We start from the raw sequence: 18,651 nt of genomic DNA, 5'->3' as shown, positions 1-18,651 counted from the left end.
CATCAGGGGAATGAAGAACTTGTCCTCCTCATCGTTGTCATCATTCTTCCCTCTCATTCATCGAGGCCTTCCTGTGTTCCAGACCCTGGGCCCTTCACACAGACTCCTTCGTTGAATCTTCACAACCACACTGTGGAGCAGATGCCATTATTGTCCTCACTTTACAGAACGAGAAACTGAGGCACAGAAGGTGAAGCAGCCTGCCCATGTGCCCCCGGGGTGGCAGAGCTGGCATTGGGCTCCCCTGAGCAGGTGCTCAGCTCTGTGCTGGAGGCTGCCGGGGCCCACAGCTGTGGGGTTCTGAGTCGTCAGCGAGCCATCCCCCCAAATAAGAAACCCCGGAGCAGGGCTGAGGGGCGCCTGGCTGGGCGTGGCTGGAGATTCCGAGGGAGGGGATCAGAGAGGGCCTGACCCAGGCGGGTGGCTTCCTGGAAGGTTGGACAGCGGCCTCGGAGAACAAGTAAGATTTGAGTGGAGACGACGCTCTTAGGAGAGACCTGCGTTCGGGAGGGGCTGCGTGGAGACAGCTGGGCGGTGGGCCAGGCTGGCTACAAAGCAAGCTCACGGCGGATGGGTGGGCAGGCGGGCAGGCACCGGATCCCAGTGGCCCTTACTTCCTGCAGCACCCGGGAGCCCAGCACACTGCGGAGCACACGTGGCTGCCGCTAGCATCTGTTGAACTGACCTGACACGAAAGAACAAAGGGGACCCAGAGAGGGAGGAATGTGGTTGAAGCTGCAGCTGAATGAGACCCACTCCTCCTACAGGCACTGCGCGTGCAGCTTCTCCCCGGGTAGATCCCACAAGTCAGTAATGCCAACAAGGATCACGCTTCCTCTTTTCCAGATGCAGAAACCAAAGCACAGAGAGGCGGAGCGAGTTGCCCAAGGTCACACAGCAATTGGAGGCTCAAACTCAATACTCCTATTGTGAATCTAGGATTCCTAGGAAGAGGGGGCTTGCATCAAACCTGGGGACTGGTTTCCAGTGTCTAAAAGAATCAGGAAATGCTAAAACAGTGACGCTGAGAGGTACAGGGAAGTGTTTTGGACCCACACGCACCTGGGTTTGAATTTTGGCTTTGTCACTTCCTGGGTGACCTTGGGCAAACGGTTTCTCTCCTCTGTGAGGACCATGGCGGAGCCTCAAACGGTCCTTGTGAAGATTAAAGGAGTCATTCGTACAGGTGACTCTCAGGGCAAGGACGCGCTCAACAAACACCAGCGTTATTTATTACCCTCACGAGCGGCTGGACCTTTGAGCCGCCGTTGGGTTTTCTCAGCCGCAAAATAGGGTAAGGATACCTCGCGGTCAGGACGTTGGGGAGATAAACGAGACGACACGCCCAGAGCTATGGGGTGCCCGGCCTCGAGCACGTCCCCCCTCCCCGCAGCCCTCCTCAGGTCGGGTTTAGCTTCCCGCGTAATGACACATGTCACTTGTGAACTTGCGCTCAGCATGAGCGAGGACACCCTGAGCATCTCCCTCTCCCACCCGGCTCCACACCCTCCCGGGGTGAGGGGTGAGTCGGCCGCCCCGCGCGGGCATGCCCGGTGCCTCTGCATCCTGCCAGATTCAGCTTCCGGGATGTTCCCCGGGGCCTGAGATGCGGCCCCACAGGCAGAGGTGGCCAACTCTGGCCACAGAACAGGCACTTCTGCAAGGAGATCCTTTGGGTCCGGTGGACCCCGGGTGGGGCAGAATGTTCTGGGCTGCAGGGTGGGGGTGACATTCCTCTTCCGAAGACTGAGCCATGGGCCCGAGCCGCCCCCCCATTTTTTTTTAAACAAACCACCAACTAGTGATGATTTATGCTGTAGGCACTGTGCCAAGCAGCTCACATGGGTCCTGGCCACTAAGGCCTGTGCAGCCTGGGGCAGGTCACTCACCATCTCTGAGCTTCGGTCATCTGTGAAATGGGTTGAAGCGCGCCCGCCTCACGGAGCCGCGACGCGGATTCAGTGAGTTCCCGCGGCAGCCGCCTGAGCGAAGGCTGGCTGGATTTTGGTATTCTTTGCATACGTCGTCCATGGACTCTTCACAACGCCCCTGAAGGTGGGATTAACTGTCCTCTTCCTCATCTCACCCCTGGTTTTGGGGAGAAAGTGAAAACTTAGAGGGTAAATCAGTGGCTCCTGAGTGCGGATCTGACCTCATGCAAACGCACGTGGAGAACACGAGATGGAGCACGTTCTGGGGCTGGTCTGCAGAGGATGACGCCGTGAGTCCAGGACGGGCCCGGCGACGTGTCTGTAGCAGGGGCCGGACCCCGGGTCACCCGGAAGCAGGGAGCCGGGTTAGGCCCTTTGGCAGAGGCCACACAGCAACATCTGAACGTCGAGGTAGGACCCTAAGCCAGCATCCTTCCCACACGGGGCACTTTCCCTGGGGGTGGGCACCGGCGTGCTCCACGGCCCTGGGGTGGGGATTCTGGCCTGGCCCTCTCTCCACGGAGGGCAGGGTGGGGCTCTCCTGAGCAGGGTCCTCCAAGCAGCCACTTGCAAGCCACTCTGCCCCCATCACGGCTTCCTTTCCCCAAAGCCACCCCCCGGCCAACACAGTGGGGGACCCGTCAGGCCTTGTGGACCCTGGAAGGTCTCACCAGTGGTCAGGGACACGTCCCCCATTGGCCACCCACAGACGTCCTCTCCAGGGCCCCGTCTCCACCCTCGGGTGCCCCTGGGCATGCGGACAGCCCCTGGCAAGCTCCAGGAGCTGCTGGAGCATTTGGTTCCTTTGCTCATTTTATTAATAAACGTGTCCCGCTGCCAACAGCGTGGAAGCTGCGGCCTGGGAACATGCTCTGGGGAGTTTCCTGGCTGGAGGGTGATGGCAGGAGAAACAGACAGGGGTCTGTGGGGAGAACGGAGAGAGGCTGGCAGCTGGATGGCCCCATATAGGGCATCTCGGGGCATCCAAGGGCCGCCGGGCTTGGTGAAGACCTTTTTTGGGAAAAGGAGAGTTGGGAGAAACTGGATGCGTAGGAGCCAGTTGTGCTGACCTGCCATCCAGGGGTCTTCGAGCCCCTTGGGGCTGGAGGCCTTGCCTAGCCTAGCTGTGGACGGCCGGACACATCTTTCCCCGGGGGCTGCTGGACCCTGGGCATATGGAGAGGGGCGGGTAGACAACCACGGGGCTGTACCTGCAGAGGATCTTTTTTCTTTCTTTCTTTTTTCTTTTTTTGAGGAAGATTGGCCCTGAGCTAACATCTGCTGCCAATCCTCCTCTTTTTGCTGGGGAAGACCGGCCCTGAGCTCACATCCGTGCCCATCTTCCTCTACTTTATATGTGGGATGCCTACCACAGCATGGCTTGCCAAGCGGTGCCATGTCCACACCCGGGATCTGAACCTGTGAACCCCGGGCTGCCGAGAAGCAGAACATGTGAACTTAACCACTGTGCTACCAGACCGGCCCCCCTGCAGAGGATGTTAAACCCCAAAGCCATGGGGAAGTCACCTTCCTCCAGGGGCCGTCGGCCTGACACTGGGCTCCGTTGGGGGGATTCTCGAACACGCAGGAAGGGCAGCCCCTCAGCACACACAGCCAGCATCATTAGCACGTTTCCAGGATGCTGCGGAGAGAAATATGCAGGAACCATGTGCCCCACGAGGACAGGCCAGAAAAGCCGGCCTCTGTATAGAGGGGGCTGGCAGGACACCTTCCGGGGACAAGCTCCAGGCCCGGGTGCAGGAACCAGAAACGGTGTCTCCTCCGGGCGGATGTATGTTCCCTTCTATTACTGGCCGGCGAATAAATAACCGGAAAGCTGTTTACCCTGTGAGGGAATGAACCTCTGTTTCATTTGAGGAGTTATAAAAAACCTCCCCAGACGCAAGCCCGGGCCGGGGGAAGCGTTTCTCCCGGTCGCCGTCACGGAGTGAGCTGGACAGACGGCGTGGACGCTGGTGGAAACCGGAGGATTCCCAGGAGACGGCGCAGGGGCCGTGGCACCCCCTGGACAGTCACCTCCTGCAGGAGGCCAGCCCTGCCCATGCCGCCCGCCGCCGGGGTCCTCACACCGCAGCCCATGGTCTCCACAAGCCCACTCACCGTCTTAACACAGCACGCTCCTGATCGTACAGACTCAATGTACCGTCTCCTTTATAAATAACAATCCTGCGTGGCCGTGCTGCTATATAATGAATGGTATCAAACATCACAAAAGATAAAGTAAAAATTAGATTCAATCAGATGAAAAGAAAATAACATTTTAAATGTCTTAATGATTGTGAACGGTGTTATGCCATCATTAGCTGAGATCTCGAAGCGAGCATCTGGACTCGTGGTTAGGCTCATTAGTGATAATAGAGGATAGATACTTTCATTGCAAATTGTCTTTTCGCTCATCTTTGAAATCTGGGGACCACTTTCTTGTTAGACCCAACTGCATCATTTCCTTCTTTGCTTTCCCTGCGGCTGTCGGGAGCAGACACCAGTGGGAGCGAAGGGTCTTACTCTGGATTCGAGCGTTTGCATCTTGTTGAATGTTTCTTTCTTTTCTTTTTTTCCAGCTTTCTTTTTCTTTTTTTTTCTTTTTGCTGAGGAAGATTGTCCCTGAGCTAACATCTGTGCCAATCTTCCACTATTTTGTATTGCGTGGGTTGCCACCACAGCACGGCTACCAACAAGCAGTGTAGGTCCACATCTGGGGACCAGACCCGGGCTGTCGAAGCAGAGCGCGGAACCTAACCACTAGACCACAGGGCCGGGTCCTCCTGCTCTCCTTGTAAGTCCCTTGTCCATTTGGTGAAAAGTCAGTGAAGGGTATTATAATCTATAAATCTGCCAAACTGGTCTCACACAAAGAGAAAACTTCAAAATGAGGAAAGCAAGGAAAAAGGCCGCCAGCCTCTCTGTGCCGTTCCACCCCACCCTCCCCGGAGGGACGTCTGACATAAAGACCAAATATGGACATCAGGGTCGATCTATAAATACTGGTGAAACTTTATTCCCTTCCTTTTTTTTCCTGGAGAAAATGGAAATAGAAATAACCATTTTTAACATTCCTTTCCCCTTAAAGAACTACCTGGTGCCCCCCATGGGGTCCTTGCCCCCCCCCCCCAGACCTCTGTGTCAGGCTGTTCACTGCCCCCTCACCTCCTAACATCCTGCTGCAAACAGGAGCCAGCAGGAGCTCAGGAAAAGGCTGAAAAGGCAGATTTGATCCAACGCCTGACCTCCCTTGCTTCCCGGGGGTCTGGGGGGGGGGGGGTGGGAGCAAAACTTGTGACCCCATCTGGCTGCTTCTCCCGCCTCATCTGTGCCCCTGCTGTCCCCCACCCCGTCCTGCTCCGCAGCAGCCATGAGGGCCTCCTGGGCGTCATGCAGCCCCGCCCGACATGCTCCCTCTCCTCCAGGTCGCAGTTCCCGTGTCAGGGTCAGCCCTGCATCTAAAGACGGCTTTCCCCCGCCCCGTTCCGCTCTTGCTCCGTGCTCCCTTCACAACCGTTATAGCGTCCGTCGGTTCTTGTCACTGTGTCAACTGTGTGCGGACTCCGTTTCCTGCCCCCTCCTCCAGATGACAAGCGTGGGGTCCCCCGGGAGGCCCCACGTCTGCTTTCTCGCTGCTGTCTGCCCAGAGCCCAGCGCGGCCCCTGGCCAGGTGGGTGCTCAGGAAATGAATGAAGAACCAAGTGGACGGACCTGAGAGGATCCACAGCCTTTTCTCGGACTGCACTTGTCTCCTGGCCACCGCTAGAAGCTGCTGGACCTGGGAACGGGCTCCCTCCCGCTCTCCGCTCTCAGACCTCTGCAGGCTCCCTACCCCGGAGGCCCGATGTGCCCGTCCGGGCGAGCCGGGAGGGGTCTTCCAGGGGCCCAAGAGGCTATGCAGAGCAAGGTGTCCACTCCCCTCGTTTGAGGTCTGAGAATGTGGAATGTCAGAGAGGGCTAGGGTCCTACCTAAAGACACACAGCGAGGTCAGGACACACTGCCAGCAGAGATCAATTGGGGTGCACTTGGCTGAGTGACTGAGGCACCCTGGGAGGTGTTGGGGCAGGGGTGCATCACTGGGGCTGGACCTCTATGAGGGGCAGGGCTGAGGCCTGACTTCACCCTCTTTGGGTGCCGGGGTCGGTGCTAGCATGACCTGCTGGGGACCCTCCTGGGAAGTCCCCACAGTGCCATCAGGGAGCCACAGGTGAGGCTGAGACACTGGTCCAGGCTCCCACGGGTAGTAAATGGTGGCGTCGGGGTCACACCCCGACGTCTCTCCTGCTCCAGGAGATGCTCTTCCTCCCTCCTCCTCCCCCACCCCGCTGCCCTCAGGCCCCTTCAGTTCAGGCCCAGCAGCAGCTGTCGACCTTGATCCCCTGTCATTGGCCAGCACACGGGGACGGCCTCACCTGGGTGTCGGCAGGTGTGGCTGTTCCCCGCTGGCACCAAGCCCGGCTTCCGCTCAGAGCCTGCCTCTGAAAAGAACGGAAACCTGACCCTGTGGGAAACCCTGGAGAGAAAGCAGGCACGAATATCTCCTTTCAAGGGAGGGACCCAAAGGGACCCTTGTTTACCAGATTCCTTGGCAGCCTCTGTGAAGGGAAGCCCCTTTTAAGATATTTTTAAGGGAAACTGAGGCACAGGCCAACAGCTGGGGAGGGAGGTGGCGGCGACCGTTTCCTGACATCCCTCCCTCTTTGGGTCTTGTTATTCTTTACGACAAAGGGACTGGCCTTGACCACCAGACCCGACAGTGTGTGGCCCCACTTGCCATGTGAGGCTCCGAGGATGGGCTGGAAGGTTTCCAGAAGGTGGGGGCTTGATTCAGGTCTTGAAGGACGTGCAGGAGGAAGAGCAGGGGCCAGGACACAGGTGGGTGGCCAGGGCCAGGCCCGAGGAGGCAGCCTGGGGCCAGACTGCAGGGGGCGGGGAACAGGGACACCTGGGTCCGGCCCCAGCTCTGCCACTGACTTCCTGGCCGATGGCGAGTGAGGTCTCTGCCCCCTCTCAGGCCTCAGTTCCCCCATCGGCAAAACTAGTGGGAGAGGTTTGACCGGGTGGCCTCTGGGCGTCCCGGGCCTGACGTGGCTCTCACAGCCCCTTCCATCCGGCTCTGGCTGAGGCTGCGGGGTCATCCCACTTCTGCGGCCTCGCCCGGCAGTTTGCAGTTGGGCCAGTTAATCCCCACTAAACCGGCTTCTTCCTGGCGACTGTCACCATGTGACCCGTGGGGCCCCCTCTCCCAGGAAGAGAGTACCTTGGGCCTTGGCAGCGGGAAGGAAGCAGGCCCGGCTTCCATCTGCCCCCTCACCCACCAGCGGCCCCCAAGCCATCTGTTCTTCAGCCTGGGTCCTCACAGAGAGGCCATTCAGGCTCCTGCCTGTGTTTACCTCCCTTTCCCGGCCCGGGTCTGAGCAGATGGCCCACCCGCCAGCCCTGCACGGGGGCTGGGGAGCCCTGGGGCCCCGCTGGAAGCCGGGGTGGGAGGGCCTGTTGGTCTCTTACAGAAGTGGCCAGGCCTGACTCCGGGGCCTGGGCCCCACCTCAGGGGCCTCTGTTGCCAGCCCTGGTCTCCTCCCCACCTCCCCCTGCAGGTCAGCCCCACCCTGACCATTCAGAGAGACACTGTGAGGTCCAGGCCCTCAGCACCCCCACCAGGCCAGTCCCCTGGGTCCACACAGAAGGCACCAGTCGCCCGCCTGAGGCCACACAGCTTCTCCGAGGAAAAGCCAGGCTGAAACCTGAATTGCTGGCTCCTGGCCAGTGCTCCCCGCCTCCCGGCTGTGGTCCTCGGGGGGCAGGAGCATCAGGATGGCTGTGGGGGGTGTTAGATTCTGACCCAGGAGGGCTGGGCGGGCCCGTGAATCTGCATTCTCGGTAAACTTCCCAGGCGGTTCTCAGAAAGGCTCGCAGGCCCTGCCATGTGACGTGGGCAGGACAGGAGTGACCGTCCCCATTCACAGGTGAAGAAGGTGAGGCCCCATGGGACACACAATTCCACAAAGTAAATTTCACACGCCGAGGTCTGCCCAGAGCCAGCCCGGCCTCAACACTCCTGGCTCCTCAGTTACGGGGTGCCGCCTCCCCAGGGGACAGCCACCCCTCCCTCCCCCAGTTATGACACTTAAAGTCTCCAGGTCCTGAAAAGACAATGGTGCCTCCCTTTCTCCCCCGTGCAATCTGAAATAAAACAACACTGCACGCTAAAGTGACTGCAAGGAAATCCCGTGATGACAATAGTCCTTGGATGCATTTTTTTTTAATATTAAATTCTTTAAAAACGCCTCCCTCACTCGGCTGGTGGCCCCACTTCCGTGGTGCCCAGAGCCGTTGCCCCACTTCCTGAGAGAGAGCTCGCTGTCCCAGTGCCCCGTCCAGCGTGGGGTCTGGGTGAGGGGTCTGCTGGTCACTGCTTGACCCCCCCACTTGTACCCAATGTTCTCCCCCAGAAGGTGGAATGCGCCCCCAGGGGAGCCGGGCCTCTGGGACAGGCCTGGCTGGGCAGACTCTTTCACGGGGCTTTTAAATGCAGCCTCTTGTCTCCTTGACATTCCTTCCTTCCTGTGGGGGTCTCGAGGGAGAGCCCCCGCTCCCTCCTCACCCCTCTGGGGAAGGGACTCCTTCCTGACCCTCGTCAGAGAGGGGAGAGAGGGCAGCCCCCCCGGGGACGCAGCCCAGAAGCTGCTCCCTCTCTTCTTGGGACCACTGGTATCAGATGGCGCTCGTGACAGGAGAAGCCTGGAGGAACTGAAGGGGCTGAGAAAGCAGTGCTGTGTGTCCTTGAATAAGTCATTTAACCTCTCTGAACCTCACTAAGGTAGCACAGGACCTATATTCTAATTCTGCCTTACAAAGATGAGAGGAAATAGCGCATGCACGTGCGCACGCACGCATACACACACACGCGCGTGCACACACACACAGCGTTTAGCACAGAGCCTGGCTCACAGTGAGCATTCAACACACAGTCCCTATTGTCACTATGAGCTACTCTGACAGAAGAAGGACCCCTGGAATGGGTGTCAGGTCACCTGCATTCTAATTTGGATGCTGCCACTAAGAGGTGGGTGGCTTCGAGCAATTCCACAGCCTGCTTGGGCCTCAGTTTCCCCATCTGTAAAACAAGAGTGTCCAGACCAGATGACCTCTCTAGTCCCTTCCAGGGCTGACCTTCCATCACTCCAGCACTTTCCATAGCTCCCATTCGTCCGTCCCAGCTCAGTTAAACGTCACCATTTCTAGGAAGCCTTTCCCAAGACCCTAGAAGCTGGGCACCCTGGGGAAATGAATCCCTCCCCCGGCCCCGTGCCGGGAGAAGGCGTCCCGGGACGAGCCCTACAGCGGCTGCGAGTGCCGCCCCCGCCTCTGAGGGGCAGCCCCAGGGAGAATCGTGAGATGAGGGGACACTGTGTCGGGTCCTCTGGGCTGATGCGCTCCCCCCGTTTTACAGATGGAGACACTGAGGCCCCAGGCCTTAAACAACGCACGCGGCACAGCCCCGGGAGCCTGGGGTCCCAGCGCCCCGCCGCTGCCCGGGTGACTCAGGGCTTCACTGTCACCCCGCAGCCGTCACTCTCCAGTTGGTGATTTTCCTCGGTTGACGCCGCTGTGTGGGCCTTTCTCTTCTTTCCTTGTCAGTCTGTACTCACCAGGCTGGGGGAGGGGCCGAGTGTGGAGCAGAACAGAAGGAAAAGAAAGAAAAAGAGGGGGTGGGAGCCGGACAGAGGGGAGAGGCCGCCCCAGGCCGCTCTGACCCCTGTGGGCAGGACAGGAGGCGTGGGGGAGGAGGCGACAGCGGAGGTGGGCGGGTGCGTCAGAGGTTAACTGCCCCGGGGGTGGCATCAGGCCTCTGGGACTCCAGGGATGAACGCCTGGGGCCAGGGGAGCTGCGTATGTGTCGGAGCCGGGCTCTCAGAGGCTCCCCGCACCCCCGACTCTGCCCACTTTTCAGACACCTGTGAGGGGCCAGCATTGTGCGGCCCAACCACACAGCGGGGAACAGGCACAGTCCTGCTGGAAGTGGCTCTGAGCCAGCCCAGGGCGCTCAGCACCCCGCTGTCCAAGCCACTCCGGGGCCCTCAGGGAGCTGCCGGGTCAGCTTGGGGGTCTGCGGGGGCCCCACCTCGGGCTGGCGCATGGGGCGCAGGTGAGGGGCCAGGAAGGATCTCCAGAGGAAAAGGGCTGAGAGAAGCACGCGCAAGAGCCGGCAGATGAAGACCAGGGCATGACGGGGAAGAAGGTCCCAGCAGCGGGAACAGCGCAGAGGACAGGTCCAGACGCAGCGCAGAGTGATGCACAAGAGGGCCACCGGGAGTAGCGTCTGCTCAGATGTCTGTCTCCACCACCACATTACAAGCTTCCCTGATGCAAAAATGGGATTCCACTCCTCACTAACTTTACGTGTGCATATATGAATGTATGCGTGCATTCATTCCTTCATCCCTTTTAGCTGGAACAATACAAAGTGCATTAAAAATCTTGTGGGAAGAAGTGGCAGATCTATGACGGCCTTTCCCCTTGGGATCCCATGTACTGTTGCACAGGTTGTGCACTACAATTCTCCCTCTGCAATAAGAGTAACACCCACAGGCCTGCTGTATGCTGTCATTTATTTGTAGTAATTCTCTCTCTCTCTCGGCTTATGCCGTGTGAATAGAGTCAGGTGCTGAGAACACAGCAGGGAGTGAGAGAGGCGAAGTCTTTATCCTCTTCCCTCAAGGAGAGTATATTCTTGAGGAGGCAGATAAAAGAAACAGGAAAGTTCGAAAACGTAAAGGTAATCTTAGATGTTGATGCTGTCAGGGCAGGGAGACAGGGTGAGGCAATGAGTGTGACCTGGTGTCTGGAAGTCCTCTCTGCCGAGAGGACCCTTTAGCTGACACCAGTGGTGAGAGGAGAGGCAGCATGTGAAGGCCTGCAGGGAAGAGCATTCCAGGGAGAGGGAACAGTGTGTGCAAAGGGCCAGGGGTGGAAACAAGTTCAGTGGATATGAGAAATAGGAAGGTGGCCTTGGTGCAGCTGGAGTGCAGGGAGAGTGGGAGGGCCGGGGCACGCAGGGCCAGGCTGCCCGCACGGACGACCCTGGATTCTATGCTGAGCAAGAGGGACAGCGTTCTTCACAAGCCGTGATCAACTTCCTCCAGGCTCTCTTGGAACGCTAAGTGGAGAGTGACTCAGAGGAGGCTAGGCTGAGAGCGGGAGGAGAGATGCAGTCCCAGTGAGATGACAGTGGCCTGGCTTAGGGTGGGGGTGGCACGCAGGGGGATGGAGGCGCTGGGCTGAAGAGGCCCAGAGGACACGATGGAGTTGGGGACTCTGCTCCCAATAGTAATAATAATAATGACAATGATATTATTCACGAGTACAAAGCGCTTTTGCAGCCCCTTTTCCACCAGGCGGGAGGCACAGGGCACCAGCTGCGTCAGCTGAGGCTCAGAGAGGTGAAGAGTCGTACGAGGTTACCACCTGGAGGAGAACCACAGGAGCTCTCTTGCTGCCTCAGTATCCCCCCTGACACCGCTTCTCTCTGTAGGCCCGGCTGCAGTCAGACAGCCTTGCCCCCTAGCCTGCGGGCAGCCGGGCACAGTGGGCTTCTGTTTATGACCTTGGGCAGAAAACATGGTTTAGCAACTGGAGAAACATCGAGAAGCTGCAGCCCGACACGCTTAGACTGGCAAACGCTCGCTGGGCCCGTCTTTGAACATGAGGATATGGAACCCTCGTTTATTTATACTCAGAACCCAGACGCTGCCTCCTGCCAGCCCTCCTGGGACCCCTCCTTCAGCCCCGTCCCACAGAGGGGCTCCCGGCATGGCCTGGGGGGGGGAGGGGGGGTCGGGGAGACTGAAGGGCAAAAGGGGAGGGGTGTAAACATCACTGAGCACCTTCTGTATGCTGGTCCTTAGCTATTTCTCATCTAATCATCGATCCTGTGAAAGGGAGATCAGACACACAGCGGGCAGGACCAGGGTTCAAATCCGGTTCTGTCCTTTGTCAGCAGACTGGGGAGAGTTCCTTGTCTATAGCATGGAGATGACGACAGGAGTTGCCTCCTCAGGGCTGGTGTGGGGTCCAAGACACCGTCCAGCGCATAGTAAGTGCTCAGTAAACAGGAACTGGCCTCGGGACTCTGCGGTTGCTATTACCCCATTTCCTAATGGGGAAACAGAGGCCCAGAGAGGCTACAAATTTGCCCAAGGCCACACAGCTAGGAGTCGCAGAGCCACCGGCAGGTCTGTGGAGCCCTGAAGCCAGGGTCTGGAGACCGTCCCCAAGCATGAAATCCATTGGAGGGTTACGCCCTTCCCCTCAAGTCTAGCAGGTGCTGGACAGGCCTACTGTGTGCCAGGCTGGGCGGGCGGCTGTGAAGATGGGCAGACACGGAACCGGCGCCCCACAGCGCGTGGCCTCATGGGGCAGACAGACGACAACAGCTCCCTTAGTGACGCAGGGTATGAGGTACCGTCACCAGTGAGCCCAGGGCTGGAGGGGGACAGCCGTGAAGGCTCCTGGGTAAGTGCGCTGGGGGGCAGGGCACTGGGACGGACTTCCCAGGGGTGACAGCACATGGCGGACTCGAGGAGGGCATTCCCCGCAGAGGGCTGCAGCACCAGGATTTGGGGGCGGGCGGGGGGTGTTCTTGGGGTCTGGCCCTGGCGGGCAGGATAGGGGCAGGGCCTGGTGTGCTGGCCCCCACTGACCCAAACAGCCAGGCCTGTCCTTGCACCATCTGCTCGGTGGACACCAGCGTCCCAAACCCCTTCCCCAGGCCCCTAATGCGGAGACGTACACGGTCCTTTCCACCCCATCAACAGCATCCTGGCTGGGGAAACTGAGGCAACAACTGATCCACCATGGTTATAAAGACCCCTTGTGGGGTACAAAGGAAAAAGCACGAGCTTTAGAGCTGACCAACTCAAGGACTGGAATCCTCGGGGCATGAAGCCAGGCCTTCTGGGGCTGGGTCCCAGTCTGTAACATGGGCCACCACACAGAGGTTGCCATCCGTTTGATATGCAAGCCACACGACTGACACCCAGAAGTTGCCCAATGCGTTGGTCTTTTCTCTCTCTCCCCCAACTCTCAGCGAGGGCGGGTTGGGGCGGGGGGGCAGCAGTGCCCGGAGGAGGGAAAGCCCTGGCTCAGTCTTCTCCGGGGGTCCCCAGGGACTGGGGATCTCGCCCTGGGGGCCCCTTTGCCGGGAGCGGAGGGCTGCACCCAGCCAGGCAGGGGTTAACCCGCCTCCGGGCGTGGGAGCCCAGAGCGGTGAAGCGGTGAGGGTTCCCGAGGGGGCTCCCTCTACCCGTGGCTGGCGCCCAGCCCCCCCTGCCCTGGCCCCAGCCTGCCTCATCCTTGGAGCAATTACATAATGACGCCCCCAGGGCGCCGCCGCGGCCGCCTTTGTCACCACGATCTGGCTCATTGCCTGGCAGCGGCCTCCAGTATTAATAAACCCATCACTCAAACCGCCAGGCCCGGCTTCATGGATGTACATTTGGGTTGGGGCCCCCGGAGGGAATAGACACGGCCTGCCCCCAACCCTCTCCTGGGCCCCTCGGCTCAGAGCCCCTCCCCTCCCCACCTTGGTTGGCAGTCTGGTCTCCAGAACGGAAACCAAAATATCCCAGAACCAAGACCTGTGGGCTCCAGGCCCATCTCTTCTACTTCCCTGATGGTCGACTTCTGGCAAAGGGGGACTCGTCTGCCTTGCCTGTAAAATGGGTCGAATAACACCAAAGTGTCAGTTTAGATGAGAGAGACTAGTGTTAAAAACAAGACAGGCCCAAATTGGAGTCACTTATGCTAAGCCCCTCCCCCACCAAACCAAGACGTAATGACAGTTTTGGTTCTCGTGGAAAAGGAGCCCCAAACCAGTCCACCAGGAATGACCCGATGCGCAGGAGGGAGGTCATCGGTCTCACCGACCCCTGGATTCGACCTTGCCACGACCAACTGTTGGCTTTTTGCTGGCATAGCTTCCATGTTCCACTCCCGTCTGCCTCTAAAGGTCTTCCCTTTTGTCCAGCTCCTCGCAGCTCCTTTTCACCTGCCACGTGGAGAGGGCAGCTCGCCTGAAGCACGAGCTGTTGAATAAAACCGATGAGATCTTCAGCGCTTGCTCAGTCGAATATTGTTTTTCACACTGGGACAGCCGTGCGAACTCTCAAGTCGGGTTCTCACATGTCAGTTTGCAGGGGGATCACCTGGGTAGGATGCAGACTGCGGCCCCGGGGCCTGACTCCCTTAGAGTTTCTGACTCTGTTGCCTGAGGGGGATGGACAATTTGCATTTCTAGCATTTTCCCTGTGACTGTGCTTTGAGAACCACTGCTCCAAACAGAAAGTGATTTGTAAATGAGGCTCTTTGGCACAGGAGATGCTCAGCCCCAAACATGGATGACCGTGTGCATGGCTGGGACAAGGAGCCGCACAGCCTCACGGGAGGATTGGCCATCCCTGCCCCGGCCACCAGCACAGCTGGAGCCGGCTGGGGCTCTGGGCCAGCCTGCCTGGGGTTCCAAGCCTGACCTCGTTGCTTTCTCGGGTGTGGCCTTGGGCATTACGTGACTCATCGGGCCTCAGTTTCGTCATCTATAAAATGGGGTGAATAATGGTACCGACCTTATGAGATGTGTTAAGATTAAATCCATGTAAAGTGCCTAGACCGGGGCCTGGCACAGAGAAGGGCTCAGAATGCCAGCTACTGAGAGGATGCTAAAGCTTTCTGGGATGTGGTACCCAAATGGCCTAGCATCCCCTTGGGCAGGAGGCAGGTGAGGTGCTGGCCACCCAGGGGCCCAGGCCCAGACCTCACAGCCCCGAGTGGCTGCTGTAGGCTCTCAGTGTGAAGGGGTCCTGGGGGTTGCCCAAGCCGAGGGGAGGGTCCACCATCTGCTCCCCTCCACCCCCCACAGCAATTCTCTTCTGGGTCGGGGCTCAGGCTCAGAGAGTCTGGACCCCGCCCGAAGCTCTGGTGTGGCTTCTAGAAGGGTCTGTTGTGCCCAGAGGAATAGTCCAGACTCCATCCTGTCTGAGTCTTGGAAGCTGCGCCTTCACACCAGCACAGAGCAGCCGCATCCTGGGCCCGGATACCAGGCCCCAGACATCCCTCGGCTCTCCCAGCTGGTGGAAGGCAGCTTTCCCGCAGGCAGCCGCATGCGCCCCTGCCACCCCGTCCCTGCCGTTTCCACGTTTCATTCATTCCTCGGGTCAATGAGCACCTACTGACCACCTACCTTCAGCTGGGCCCTGAGCTCAGGACCTCCCTGGAGAGTCTCACTTTATCCTCCAGGTACCCTGTGCATCATCAGGATTTTCCTCTTTCCATTTAGCAGATGAAGAAACTGTGGCTCAGAGAGGTTGAGTAACTGACCTAAGCCCACAGAGCCAGTTAGCAGAGGGCTAGGGCCTTGATCCTAAAGGCAGGATGCTCTGACTCCCAGCCCTGCTCTCCCCTGCCCCATCAGAAGCGGGAAAGGGCTGGCTGTGGTCCTCTGGCCCCCGAGCGAGCCTTCGGGAAGGGCTGAGCCTCCTGGCTTCCACCCCCTCCTCCTGGGCTGTCTCTCCCACAGGTGAGGAGAGACATTCCGGAGTCAACAGCGGGTGGGTGGCAGGGATGATTCACAGGACGGAGAGCGGCTGCGGGGGAGTGGGGGGGAGGGAGGGAGGCTTGGGCAGCCCCCCCAGCTGGAGGCGGGGCCGGCTGTGTGCCTGCGGGAGGGCTGCCTCAGGGCTCCTGAGCTCCCAGAGGCCCTCCCAGGGCCCAAAGCTGGGAGGAGAGAAAAGTGCCAGAGGCCTTCTCCCCTGGCCGGCTCCTGGGGAAGGAAGGGCTGGAGGGAGCGAGGGGAACCAGGAGGGTGAACAGGGGGGCTCATGCAGGCTGGCTGGCTGCCTCACTCCCTGGTCCTGGGGCCCTTCGGCTTGGGCCAAGATGGCGCTCCGTGTGGCAGCTTCAGCTAACCCTAGCTGACGACCCCCGCCCCCCCCCCCCCCCCCCCCCCCCCCCCCCCCCGCCAGCTACCTTTTACAGTTTGCAAAGCACCAGCGCCTGCGAGGCACTCGCCCTCCCCCCTCCTCCTTCTGGGCTGCCTAATAACAGTATCGGCAGCAAAGGTTTCTAGGTGCCTGCTCCTTGCTGAGGGCTGAGCACGCATCCTCTCCTTACCCGCCCAGTAACCCCCAGGAGGTAGGCCCTTCCATCAACCCCATTTTACAGATGGGCACACTGAGGCTCAGAGAATTGAAAGCACTGGCCCACCGTCCCATAACTAGGATTTGGACCCAGGTCCGTCAGCTCCGTACCCTCTGGGTTCAACCACAACAGGTCTCTGACAACATGGTCTTCTATCATGTGCCCGCATCCCTGGGGAGGGGCCCCTGCTGAGACGGATCCCCAGGCCCGTGAGCGGAAAACCAGGCCCAACCCGCACGTCCGTCGCCCCGGCCTCTCTCTCTCCCACCTCCCGGGTGCCAACGCCGGTCCCACGCCTGGCATCTTGGAAATCCAATTGCGCCCGCATTCTTCCCCAGGGATTCACAATCCACAGGTGATTTCTGGCCACAGACACCCGCCGTCCCTGTGCCTGTGCCACCTTGCAGCGCCCACCTGCCCGGGCGCACACGCGCTCAGCACCACACCCAGGCGGCCGGAGGAGGCTGCCGCCCCTGCGGAGGGGCCCGGCAGATGGAGGCCCAGCTGCTCCCAGGCTCCCGTGGGCGGCTGGAGGGGCCTGCCCTCCCCCCAGCGGGCCGCCCAGCGCCCCACCCCCACCCCACTCCCACCCCCACCCCCACCTTCCCTTGAGGGAAACATTTCACAATAATGAGAAATGCTAATAATAGGAAGCAGCATTTCCATTTTGCATGCCTGCCTCATCTCATCGCCTCGCTGGATTTCCACTTCTCTGCTGCCACCGAGGGTCACAGAGCTCCTTAGGGGCAGAGCCAGGGGCCCAGCCCTTTCCCTCCCCCCTCAGTATTCCTTCTCCTGGGCTGTGAGTAACGATGACACCTCGGACACCTCGCCGTGCCCAGGTGTCGAGCACCTATTCTGGCCTCCATTTGGGGAGCGCTTCACAAACGCGTTTTCATCCTCGCCACGGCCCAGTGAGAGCACTTCATGCCCCAAGGAAGGACGAAGCCGCCCAGGAGAGCTAAGGGCAGAACCGTGGCCGAAGGAACGTTCCCGAACCAGATGCACATCTCTTTAGAAAGGCGTATGGGAAGGAAGAGAGCAAGACAGGCGGCGGGCGGGCGGCGGATGCGGGTGGCGGGAGGTAATGGATGGAGCGTCTTCCTTCTCCTCTGGCCCCAGCCACGCTGCCTGTTATTGTGAGCTGTTTCCGCTTCCCTCTCTGTGTCACTTCTGTCTCCCAGGGGCTGTGAGCGCCTCAAGGACAGGGACTGGGGTCTGTTCCCCTCCCCCCTGGGGCCCCAGCACCCAGCACCTTGTCTGCACACAGGAAGGGCCACATCCAGATTGCTTCCTCCATGCAGGATGCTGCGACAGCCTGTGCCCCAGCCGCCTGGCTTATGGGCTTGGGAAACAAAGAGCACAAGAATCCAGACACCCGAGGCTCAAAGGTTATCCATAGAAAATGCCATCGGAGGAGTGAATCCCTCCTCTAGCATCTCTCATTAACCCTTCCCTGGCTTCTGCTTGCATGCTGCTAGCGACAGGAGGCTCACTACTACTGAGGCAGCCCCTTCCACGTTGGAGATCTTGGCATGATTGTTACTAAGCCCCTCTTTCTATCAATGAAGGGTCAGCCTCTTGGGTACATCCAGTGGTCACACCCAGGGGTGCACTGGTAGTGTCTCCAAGTCAGGGGGGACAATGAGGGGTGACACAGCACATTAGCGAGGCTGGTGCCCTCCCTTCAGCAACCCAGAGCTCCGCGTGCTGGGAAGGCAGAGAAGGAGCAGCCAGTGGATTCATCGTGCCAGCCTGAGCCAGCTCAGTGAAGGCAGCGAGCCGAGAATCTGAGTTGTCACAAAGACTGTTCCTGAGCCCTGAGTCAGGTGGCTCTTGGGTGCTTCACCCAACCCGCCTAGGGGCAATCTGTAGGGGTGGAGGAACACTCTGATCTGTAGTCACATTCATTCATTCATTCACTCCTTCATTCATTTTTGGCTATCACGGGCGGGGCGCGTGGCGGGAAGCAGGAATGGCGGCATTGTGGGCCACAGCCCTGCCTCCGGATCAGAGTTGTTACCTTGGTGATGGGGACAGCTCACAGTCACCGAGCGCTTCCTACGAGTCAGGCTGCGGTCTGTTTACTCCGCGTCAAGGGCACAGGCCCAGCCCAGGCCTGGCTCTCGCGAGGGCAGTGGACATCCGCTTGGCACGCCAGCTCTGGGCGCCTGGCACACAGCGCTCAGTCAGTGTGAGAGGCCCCGATGGAACTCCACAGCGGCCACAGGTGGTTCCTCCCGTGGGTTGTCCCCATTTTGTAGACCCAAGAAACCAGACACCTAGAGGTTAAGGAATGTGCCCAAGGCTGCGCAGTCACCAAAAGGCCCGGCCTGGATCTGAACCCGGGCAGTCAGCTTCCAGAGCCCACGTAGGAACCCTCAAGGGAGCCTGTGCAGAAAGAACTCAGACCTGGAGTCAAGATGCCCACCTGGCGAGATGCCCAGGCAGCCGCCCATCTCTCTGCCCCATTTACTTAGCTTGTGAAATGGAGCGTGTCATCAAGCTTGCCTTCCTCCTCCC

The 18,651-nt window shown here is 59.5% G+C and overlaps 1 long non-coding RNA gene across 1 annotated transcript; it reads right to left on the bottom strand.

Annotated features, from left to right (window-relative positions):
- Positions 1-13,678: 13,678 nt before the first annotated feature.
- On the bottom strand, positions 13,679-15,573 carry LOC111775896 (uncharacterized). Its single transcript, XR_011423629.1, has 2 exons — positions 15,173-15,573; positions 13,679-14,021 (listed from the first exon to the last, which is right to left on the bottom strand). It is a non-coding gene; the product is annotated as an uncharacterized lncRNA (long non-coding RNA).
- Positions 15,574-18,651: the final 3,078 nt, after the last annotated feature.

The sequence above is a fragment of the Equus caballus genome, chromosome 12, assembly GCF_041296265.1.
Source record: "Equus caballus isolate H_3958 breed thoroughbred chromosome 12, TB-T2T, whole genome shotgun sequence".
NCBI classification, from domain to species: Eukaryota; Metazoa; Chordata; class Mammalia; order Perissodactyla; family Equidae; genus Equus; species Equus caballus.
The sequence above is the reverse complement of the archived record's forward strand: the minus strand, read 5'-3'. Positions and strand labels throughout refer to the sequence as shown.